The sequence below is a fragment of the Pterocles gutturalis genome, unplaced genomic scaffold (genome assembly GCF_000699245.1).
Source record: "Pterocles gutturalis isolate BGI_N339 unplaced genomic scaffold, ASM69924v1 scaffold13932, whole genome shotgun sequence".
NCBI lineage: Eukaryota > Metazoa > Chordata > Aves > Pterocliformes > Pteroclidae > Pterocles > Pterocles gutturalis.
Window position 1 is genome coordinate 1 of NW_010112943.1, and position 11,607 is coordinate 11,607.

An 11,607-nucleotide genomic window follows, 5' to 3' on the forward strand; every position below is an offset into this window, starting at 1 on the left:
ATTTGTTGCTGGCTTTTCTGTCGTTAGATCCCTCTACCTCTCACTACCTCTGTCCATGGTAGGGGGGTTGAAACGCGATCTTTAAGGTCCTTTCCAACCCTAACCTTTCTATGATTCCATGATTCATCACCTACTTCTCCCCTTTCTCTGCAGCACACAGGGTAGGGGAAGCCACAGCCCCGTAGCACCAAGCATCTCCATCTCCTCTGGCCAAGGACTCCTAACAGGGCTTGGGACAGCATTTAGGCAGCACAGGAACCTCACGATGCCTGCCATGCAACCTCCCAGCACCTCCTGCCCTAGCAGCATCCCATCCTTCCTCCATCCCAGGTAAGGAAAAAACCAGCACTAAAACCCCATTGGGCCAGCCCACGCTCTTCATCCTCACCTGGCTGGCGTGAAGGGGGCTGGGTGGAGGAAAAGAAATGCCACAAAGAGGTACACACACACCTCAGAGATGTTGTCACTCAGGAGCTGGACACTGACCCAGTGCTTGGCCAGGTGGCGAGTGCTGCTTGCTGCCTGCAAGGAGGGGACAAATCTCTGCTCAACCCACACATCCCAGGACCCACAATGGGCTTCTGGCATTCGGCAAGAGAGGAGAGGGGCAAAAATCTGACAGAAATTTGTGCAACCTCACAAGCACAAGGCACTCTCTGCGGGTGTTGAGATTTTGGGGGAACGAAGGGGAAATGCTGCCACAAGCTCCTCTCTAACCATGATGCTCTTTGGGATTTGTCTCCCCATACCATTGACCTTGGATATGACAACAGGGACAACTAGTGCCACCCTCACCCACATTCGTCCCTCCATCCTCCTGCAGAGCCTCTCACAAGGTGGGCTGAAGGACCACTTCCCACAGTGAGCTCCTCTTCCCACCATCACCCTCCAGCATCCACTGGCACCTCTACACTGGTTTCCAGCCACATCCCATGTCCTGGACTCCCAGACACCGCCCGCCTCACCTACCCATGCAGTGAGCTGGTTAGATAGGGCAGATGCAATGTCTCCAGCTCCAGCTGCCAAGACTCCTCTGTGTCCTGGTACTTCAGCATCCCTTCTGGGGTGACCACTTCCAAGATCAGGGGTCCCAGTGGTGGGCTACTTGGAGATGGAAAACATAGCCATCCTGAGACAGGAGCAGAAGGTGAGGTCAGGGCTGGTGGTAACATAAGCAGGCTGGCATGCTATGCTGCACCTTGGAGACACAGCAGCAGCATCCTGGCATCAGTGCAGTCTCACCATGCTCTTTCCTAGGCCCACCATCCAAATCCTGGTTTTGTCCAGTGGGACTGCTCCCATGATCCCCTGCCTGCCTCCTCGGTAATAAGTCAGGTCTGGAGAAGGTCCCTGTCACCCCCCTACCTTGTACACATCAGTGTGGGTGACCACAGGTCTGCAAACCAGCTGGTAGTCCTGCTGGAGGAGCTCAGCCAGCTGCAGGTGGAAAGCTGCCTCGATGCGCTTGATAGCTTCTTTGTCCTGGGGCCACTGGCACTGCCCTCCACGTGGCAGATGTCTGGGGGCACAGGGACAGCAGAAGGGCAGTGAGCTCCACACAGAAATGAGGTGTTGGACGGGGGTGGCTGGGACTAGAGGTTACAGCAGGAGAGGAGGCAGAGCCAGGGCTCTGCTCCCACCTGTGGCACTCCAGCACAGCAGTAACAGAGCCAGCTTCGCTGCCTGCCTCTGCCTCGCTGCCACATTATCTCCCACTCACATCTCTCCCCACTTACTTTTCAAAGGGGCTATACAGGCTGGGCAGGGCTTCTCCTCCGAGGAAAGCAGCAAGTGCTTGGTCTTGATTCTGTTATGGAAGGAATAAATTAGCTTCATGGGAATAGAAGGGAAGACCTGGGAAAGAACAGCCACTCAGGGACCGAGAACAGGCAGCAGAAACCACGGGGCACGGGGCACTGCGCACCTCCTCACCCCATACCCCCTGCCCTAGCAAAGCCCTCTGACACAGAGGGCTTATCCAACTTGTGCACAAGCCAGCCCAGGCGACAGGACAGCAAAGAAGCAGCACTGTATTGCCCCAAGGGCTCTCAGGAGCCACAAAAGCAGAGAGTGACTAATTATCTCTGTCTCCCCTCACCCCATGGCATCCCCCCACCTTCCCGCAGAACCCCACGTGTGGGCCATGCCTAGGGACGCTTATGTCCGTGTACCGAAGGGCTGAATGGACACCTTGGACAGACATCACTGTCAGCAGCAGCCCCTTCAGGTTCCAAAGGTTGTGGCTCAGGTCATCATAGGTGCAGACAACACTGACCATGGCCTCCTCATCCATCCCCAACACCTGCAGGGACACAGGGAGCCTCTCCATTCACCTCTCCTGCTCCTGCATGGGTGCCCACATCACCCTCCTCTTGGGCTGGCATTGCAGCCAATCTCTGAGGAGCCAGCACCTCCATCCCAGGGAGCAGCTTTTGGCAAGAGCACTCAGCAGAAAGGTGAGGTAAGAGAGAGGGAAGACAAGGGCAAGACTGTCTGCAGCTCTCCAGCAGCCACAGGCATCGTAGAGGCTGTGTTACAAGTGGCAAGTGAAATGATTTCCTGTGCAAGACACTAAGGCAGCGCCAAGAGTAGTACTGCCAGCATTCGCCCAAGGAAAGGAGAAGCTAAGAGTGATTTGGGAGTAAAGAGATCACATACTAGCAAGGTGAGAGCTCTGCTACTGCCTCCCTGCCAGTTACTGTGATGCCAACAGAGTTTTCTTTTAACAGAAGTCTGCACTTGACAACATCCTTAGCTAAGGCAGAGCTGTGAAGCATGGCAAAAGCAAAGACAGAAAATATCCAGAGCATCATAGGAGCCCAAAGGGAGAATTGCTGCTGCCCTTGCTGCTTTCATCTTCCCAAAGCACAGCAGAGGAGCCTGAATGAGGAGGAGACATCACTGACACCAAACTGCTCAGCTCAAACGCAGCTGAACTGAGCCACATGCATCCAGGCAGCCTGGGCTTTATGGCAGAGCAGCAGCACCCTCTGCAGGGTGCACCATGAACGACAAACCCCCTGTCCTGCATCTCTCTACAGCTGGCTGCAACCGTCCCCATCTTCCATCGTCCCCCATGTTCCTCGATCACCACAGACTCCCAGGGCTGCCTGCACGCAAACAGCTGGAGGAGCAGAGACACAGTCCCACCCACCACCCCATGCACAACTGCAAATTTCTCCTTAGTTCCTCAAGCATTGGCAACAACCAAACTCCTAAAGGCCCCTCAGGTTCCAGGAAAGTGCATCTCCTCTCAGTGTTTGGTTTATCAGCCCTGCTCACCCCAGGCTAGCTTGTGGGGACATGGCGCCCACAGCTTTTGCTGCCTCACCACATAGCAGGCTCATCTCATCCCAAATATGACATGCAGCTCTGCCCAGACCACAACTGGTTCTAGCACAGGAGATTATTTTGATCGGATTTGCTACCCTTTGCTCTTAAAAAGGGAAAAGGAAACAACTTCCTCCTCCATCTACCAACCAGGTAAAAAGCTGGTTTTACCAAAGACCAGCAAAGTGGTGCCAAAATGCTCATGGCTCACCTCCGGGCTTTACTTTCACAAGCTGGAGAGCATAAGTAGGAAGGGGGACATTTCTCAGCCTCTGAGACACATGCTTTCCATCTCAAGGGATGGTTTTTTGTTTCAGTTGTATGTTCAGCTGGAGCACTAAGTAGCACTTGGTGGGCATAATCTAGCACCTTGCATCATAACAGTAAAGATCCTTATCCTGGGTTTCCCAGCTGGACATAGCAGATGAAGGCACAGAAGCATCTGGCCCAGGTCCTGAAGGATGCAGGACCTGAAAGGTGCAGCCAGAAGAGCACAGTGGGACAGTGACATATCCTCAGATGATGTGGACATAGTGGACACAAGAGAGACAGGAGGCCAGTGGGATGCTTGCAGGGAAAATTTGCTGTGTTAGGGCTGCCAGATGAAGAGGACTTCAGCAGCTAAGCCTTGGTTGGCACAAAAGGATCTGCAGATCCAAGCAGAGTGCCATGCTGCCCATTGAAGCACCCGCAGGCAGGAATTTTCCTTAACCCCCCACTTCCTGCTCTTGGGAACCACCCTGCTGCCTCAGGGCAACAAAGCTAAAATGACCTCCCTACAGCCCTCCCCTTCAAGAAACTCACAGCCCCACTGGTGGAGCAACCACACCTCTTGCCCAGTCCCAGACTACAGCAGGGCTCCCATGTAGCAGATGGAGGATTCACAAATGTCCAGGTGGCTACATGGAAGAAGACAACAGAACGTTAGAGCTCCAATGCACCACTCCATCCATCCTGACACTGCATGCTGTGCGCACAGGCAAGTGTCAGTCGTAGAATGAGAAATTCCTCCATATAAAAAGGTTATGGTAAGAAGAACAGTCTCTGTCTTTCTCCCATGCCCAAGTTATCCACCCCAAGCGGCCCAGCAACTTGTGCAGCTTCACAGGATTCAAACGCAAATCCACCAAAGCCTTTCCTCACAAGACCCCTCCTCAACTCAGGATAGAGTCCCAGACAACCCCTTTGTTCTGTGTGAGAGGGTCTCAGTTTTGGCAGAAGGTATAAACTGTTACAGGGAGGCTTTCCAATGCTGTAGGGAGACCCAACCTCGTGAACCACTACAGGGTCTCAGAGGATTTCATGAAACCTCCTTCAAGGTCCAGACAGCTTCTCTTCCAGCTCTGCCAACAATGAGTGTCCCAACAGCCCATCTGCATGAAAGGCCAGGACCATGCTGCCTGCTTGCCCTTAGCATTACTGTCAGCAGAAGCTACGGCACCATGTGTTTGCCCTCCCCGTCTTCTCTGGGGAAGCAGTTTGCAGCATCAGGACTACTAAAATGACTTCCAGATTTCAGAAAGGCAAAACGACTCACAACATCCCCCAAAGCATGAAGCTCCTAATGTGGTTACCAGGGACATGGCACAAGCCAGGAGAGAGGCAGTGACCCCCACACAGCTATAGGTCCCCCAGCCTTGGCTGCTGCTCGGCATGACTTACAGCCCCATCAGGTGCCTGAGAATTTGCTCAGGAATGAGACATTTCTGGCAGGCGGTGTCGGCCTCCCACACCACCACCTTGCAGATACTGCCATTCTGGAACTGCCACAGCTCCAACTTCTCACCACAGAAGGTCCAGAAGTCCAGGGCCTGCAGAGGTACATTGGCCAAGCCAAGACAGGGATACAGATCACCACTGAGGCCAGACGAACCACTCCCATGACCATCAGCCAGTCCTGCAGCCATCTGCAGCCAGAGCATGGCACCAGCTCTGCTCCACTCTACTCGGCACAAGCAGGGCTGCCCTTACCTCAGGGTGATCAGCTTGTGGTCCCTTCTCCAGCATGCTGGCAGCAAACTCAGAGACAAACAGGAGCCCAAACGTCAGGGGCCCGACATCCTTGTGTTCTGGGGGCTCAGCATCAATTGGCCACTGTGAGAAAATGAGCAACATGAGGCACAAGGAGAAATGTAGTTGCTGGAGCAGCAGCTGCTGGGATATTGGGCTGCTAGATGAACCTCCCACTATGTGCTCTCGGGTACCTCAATGAACATGGACAGGGAAAGCCTCATTTAACAGGTCTCCCCAATGAAAAAAAACAGTTGTCTTCATCTTGCCCCATTACTGGGCCAGGACTTCTGCTTAGATCAAGCCTCCCAGCTGCACCCCAGAACCCAGTGCAGGGCCTCAGGTTCTGTATCCCCCACAAAGAGGACAGGCCCATCTCCTCCCCCAGCAAGTGAAGATACCCTGCCCATGCCCAGCAGTGCTACCAGGGACACACAAGACCCCCCGTGCTGCAAAGGATGCAGTGTCATTGTCAAGCTGCATTACCTTGGGGGGCTGGGGCAAGGAGTGATTCACAAGCAGTGTTCTCCCAGCCAGCAGTGAGACAATAAAGGGAAGAGCTGCGGCCATGTAGTTCCCACCCTGATCCACTGGCTCATTCAGCAGCTGCATCTTCTCACAGGCACCCTGCAGCTTGGAGACATGCTTCAGGCTACAGCAGAAGGAGAGAAGCTGGTCACCCACCTCTGCCACCAAATCCTTTCTGAGAGAGATACACTAGAGAATGGATAAAGTGGGGAGCTGAGTGTCCTGGCCCCAGATGGGAGCTAAAAGAACAAACACCGCACTTTGGCATCTCAGGATGCACCAAAGGAGATGCTGGTCCTTGGGACAGTCATCATTCCCAAAGGCCAAAGCATTGCCCTCCACATCCTGCGAGGCCATACAGACAGTAGAAGCAAAATGGCCAAATGCAAGAGGTACCAGTGTTCATTTTAGAGCTAGCAGGGCCACCGCCCACCAGGCAGGTCCAAATCCACCCAGTCCAAAGCCAGAAGCAGCCCACTCCTCTCTGAACACGTCCTTCAGTATTACCCCACTAGGACAGTGAGACTCACTGGAAGACATGGTCAAAGGCTTCAAGCATGGGCTTCACAGTCATGAGCAGCACCTGAAAGCCAACCACCATCCCATCATCCAAAATTTCCATGGAGCACTTGGCTTCGAACTGGACCTGAGCATGGAGACAAGACACAGCAAGAGCAAGAACGGGAAGGGAGAAGGAAAGCAAATCCCTCCAGCAGCGGTCTCCAATGCATCAACCACAGCCACACCAGCTCCATGGTCACCAGCAGACCCTGCTCCCAGACAGCCTTCTGTCCTCAGCATGAAGCCAAGTCACCAACAGCTGTTGCTGCTGGACAGACAGCCCCTCCTTGATATCCCTGCCATCAAGGTGGTTAGGTGTTTTTTTTCTGCTCTAAAACAGTTACTTCAGCTGAACAGCTGCTTGGCTTCACCCAAAGGTGCCCACAAAGATGAAAACAACTTTCCTCCATCATTCAAGCAAGACAGGTAAGGCAGCAGTACATCCAAGTCTTAAAAGTCACTTCTAAGCCTCAGAGCTGGAGAAAGACATTAAAAGCTTAAAAATGGACATTGAACCCCCTCCCCACAATACAACATCCTCCTCCAAGACATCTACCCACCCTCTGCCTGCCTCAGTGCACTCGTAAGACAGCACCTCAGAATGCCATCACAACCTGCTTTGTACCTGGTGGTATCTGCTGGCAGTCATATCAGTGCAGAGGTTCAGCTGCCTGGAAGGATTCAAAAAGACCACTTCAAAAACCTGGTGGAAATCGTCCAGGACAGTCTGGAAGAGTAAACATCATCCTTAGTGCCACAGCGCAGACATCAGGGCACCACCACCTCGTCACCTTCCCACGTCCGTATAACAGGCACATCCCTGCCCAGGTGGTACTGGCAGCACAGCCAGACACAGGCACAAAGACTCCCTCTGAGTGCTGCTTACCCGGGAGGGATCCACATCCTTTGCTAGGCTGATCCCCATCATACTCAGGTCAGTGGCAGCTGCAGGCAGACAGGAAGGAACAAGTCACATCACCATCCACATCTCCCCAACTGATGACAGTGGTACAGCTATGTGCCAAATACCATCATAGTCTCGCAACATGAACAGTGCTACAATGCAATGCTGGCCGCCACTTTGTGACCGAACCTCCCCACTCCTCTGACAGCTTCTCCATCCAGCCCTGCTCTGTTGTCTCATTCCTTCCTGTCTACAGGGTCTCAGCATCAGAGCGAGAAAAGCCACAATACCCCCTTCTCCCTACTGTGTTCAGGCTTCATGCAGAGTCTGCTGACATCAGCCCTTGCCTGCACAGAGGGACCCCTGCAAACTCACCCAGGAACTGCAGGGTGCTCTTCAGCACCTGGTATCCACTCATCATCTTTACAATCTTGAGTTTCATCGGCAGGGGAAGCAACCAGCATGGAGACCAAGAAGCTGCTGAAGTACCCCAAGCTCTGTGAAAACAGAGCTGAGTCAACAAGAACTCAACAAGGCACCACGAGTCCCAGAGCCCACCCCACATGACTGCTTCTGGGCTCTGTTATCACCAGCAGGGCAGCCCCCAAGCCCGCCAGGGCTTTGCGAAGCCCTGTACAATGAGCAGAGATGTCGATCCCCTGGCAGGAAGGCAACACCTCAAAGTTCTTTTGGAAATGGGATGAATTAAAAAAAACAACCAAACCACATTGCATCATTACAGGGATCTCAAAAAAGCACAACTGTCCAGTACAGACTCATCGCAACCACCAGGGTAGGATGGAGCTCCTTGAAACCTAACACAGCTCAAATTAGAGTCATAAGCTCACCACACCACCCACCAGGACCAAACCACCACCTTCCCACCCCTAGGAATGGAGAGCAGGCCAAAGGCATGTTAGCCAGGTGAGCAGAGCCTGCTGTCCCCTGGTGCAGAACACAGCTTGCTGAGCAGCTGCTGGTTCAGCCAAACTTTGAGAAGGGCCAGGCCGTCCTTCATGCCTGGGAAGTTGGTGGCTGTGCTAGGCAGAGAGCAGCACTGTGTCACAGAGGATGGAGTTGTTGTAGTGCGGTGTCAGGCGCTCGGTGGCTCCTGTGTGGGGAGATGACAGCATGTTGGAAACAACAACAAACTCCCTGTTCACAGAAAAGGGCTGCAGCAAACCCACCTCCAGGCAATGGGTGAAACAAGCAGGCTCATGTTCCCCCAGGCCCAGGCCCTACCTTCCTTAGGAGTGCTCTGCTCCATGAACCAGGCTGTCCAGACGTTCTTGCTAGGATAGAAGTGACCGGCTTTGAAGAGACCCAGGGCAGGACATACATGGAGTCACACAGTGACCATCTTCTCATCCTTGCCAGTAAGTACCAGGGGGTAGATGTGCCGCAGGAAGAGATGTCACAGATTAACTTGAGAAAACAGGGAGCATCCCCAGCTTGTGGAAAGGAAAAAAGCCCCTTCCCAGCAAAACTCAGCAGCAATGGAAATAATCTCAGAGCAGACAGTGACCACATCTCAGAGCCAACAATAACCCTGAGGTCACAGTGCTCATGTCCAATCCCATCTTCATCCCCACTGGCCAGTCTGGTACCCCAGCACTCTCCTGCCTGCACTGGCCTTGCCATGCCACTGCCTGTCCCAGACCCAAACCTGTTGTCACCTGGGGTCTGGAAAAACAAGCAGCACCCAGCAGCTCACACATGCCACATCATCTCACAAAAGAGCCAGGCTGTGCACAGCTGCCTGGTGAAGGCAAGAGGATGGCAGGGAGCAGAGGTGGGGATAGCAGGGAGGAAGGACAGTGCTAGACACAGATACGTTTCTGTAAGGTCCACTTTACTCTCTGAAGTACTTAGAGGGTGGGCCAGCCAGCAAGACCAAGGCTGGGGAGCCCAGCCAAGGTGCAGAGGTGGATTGGGAGAGGAAGAGACTCTGAGGACTAAACTGTGTGGAGGGAGAGAAAAACTGGGAGCATTGAAGCTCCAAACTTTATCACCAGTTGTGACAACAGCCCAGACTGTCCTGTCTCCAAAGGGCCTGTTACATAGGAGACCACCACCACCATGCCCCACCTGATACCAGTACCACTCACACCCTGACCCAAGTGCTCCCTTGAGGCCTCAGGAGCAGGATGGGCTTGAGATGGTTGCTGTTCACATAGGCAAACTTCACACTGCTGAAGAGCTTCTTCTCAGAGAAGTGCTGGGTGATGTGCACCAGTACAGAGCTATCTTCTGGTGGTAACACTGATTCAGGTTATCTTTGTCCTGGCAGATGTCCTGGAAAGAGAGAGATGGGCCAATCCCACCTCACCTGCCTGTAGAGCCTGGCTCAGCCCCAGGCACTACACCACCCACTGCTCTCCCTAGCCCCACGGGTAGCCCTATCTCAGCCTTATCTCAGCCATGTGGCTGTAGCCCCAGGGAGCTCCAAATCAGCCAGGCTGCTGGTTCACCAGGCTCTAGGAACACAGGAGACAGAGCAGAGCCATGCAGCCACATAGGGTGCAACTTTGTCTCAAACCCTGTTAGAGCAAGCCTGGGTAGCAAGGGGAGGGAGATCTAGAGGGGTAACAGCCTGCAAATTCCTCAACTAACGATTTTCAAGACTTGTGAGAAAGCATTCTCAAGGCTAGCCATCTGGCTAAATACACAATGAAATGCTTAAATGCAAGTCACTATGTCACAAGTTGAGCTAACGGACCTACTTAACTTCAAGGTGAACAAAACTGCCTAAGATTTGACCTATAAGACAAGAGAAAACTGGCTAAGATTCTGACTATAAGACAACACCCTGAGAGCAGGATGGTGAAAGCACTGCCAGGAGGTAGATCCAGAGTCATCCCAATGGATGGCAGCACCTTTCCATCTTTTGGGCTGCTCTCACATCTGTGTCTATAGAAAAGACAAATCCATTGACCCCAAAACAGCCTCCAAGTCTTCAAACCATCCATTACCCTATATTACTGTGCATCCTCTGAATGGAAGTAATACCATGTTCACACCAAGGGCTTTGCAAAATGTTACCATTCCTCTATAGGCAAAGAGTCTCCTGTGAAGCCAGTGTCAGCAGAGAGCCTTGAAGTCTTGGGTCGTGCTCTGCAGCCATCTTCAATGTCAATAAAATACCGCCCACCACATTGCCAACCAGATGCCCACAAAATACAGTCAATAAGTGAGAAGCCTCTTGTTTCCTCCTGCTTTGCCAAAGCCTTTGGAAATTCCTCCAACGATGAGAACAGCTGCGAGTGGCACAGGTTATATATATTTGCACGTCCTGTGTTCTGAGAGCCCCAGACTTGAATGTTATTTATTAATCACCAGAATATTAGGAGTAGCGGGGTATTTCATTGCACTCTTTTACCAAATCCTTTGACAGCTTTCACTACTTTTTGGACAGCAAGTAGTTGTGAAAGAAGCATATATGTATCTCATATATATGTGAAGAACATGATGTTGATGACTGCAAACAAAGAGGAGGGTAGGGCAGCAGAACGAATGGGATGGTATTTTCACATATATGAAAAAAAAAACAGAAAAATGCACTATAATCAAGTCGAGCTTGGAAATGGCTCTGGAAGGAACAGCTTTACACTGTTACTGGACGAGCTAGGCAGAATGTTACTAAACCCTCCTAATTTCTTTTGCTTGTAAGATATCAGGTAAATGAAAATATCTCACTCTAGGGAAAAAATCTGCATTTCTGAAGCTGCACATGTGTTCTGGTGCCATGGGAAGGATCTGAGTGTCCTGGCAATGCTCACCAGCATTGCACTTAAAGGAAAAAAAAAAAAAATAAGAAGAAGAAGGAGATAAATCAGCTAGACCTGCTGGGTTGGTTGAAATTCTTGGTTTGGGCTTGGATGGGGGGTTTAAGTGTATTTCTCATCCCTTTGTGGGATTAGAGAAGTGTCTCTCCTCTGCAAATACATCCTGTCCTTCACACCGGGGGACTGAGGGCTGCCCATGCCCTGTGCTGGGGTAGTGCCTGTCCCCTGGCTCAGGAGGCTGCTTCACACCACACAGCTCCGCAGTCAGGAAGAGGTGACATGCCCCTAGGCACTGCCATTATATAAGGGAGGGGAGGCAGGTTTCCCAGCCATAAAGGTGCTGCACAATTAATTTCTCTGGCTTGGCTCCGCATCCCTGGAGCTCAAGGGTGCCACACAACATGACTAGTGCAGCACAGGCTCAACCAGGCTGAGCCCCAGGCTAGCAAATCACTCCTGCTAGCATCTCTCTTCCCACTGAAGTGGATG

General features: G+C 52.4%; 1 pseudogene; it reads right to left on the reverse strand.

The window, feature by feature from the left end:
• Positions 1-388: 388 nt before the first annotated feature.
• LOC104462350 lies at positions 389-9,628 on the reverse strand (annotated as a pseudogene).
• Positions 9,629-11,607: the final 1,979 nt, after the last annotated feature.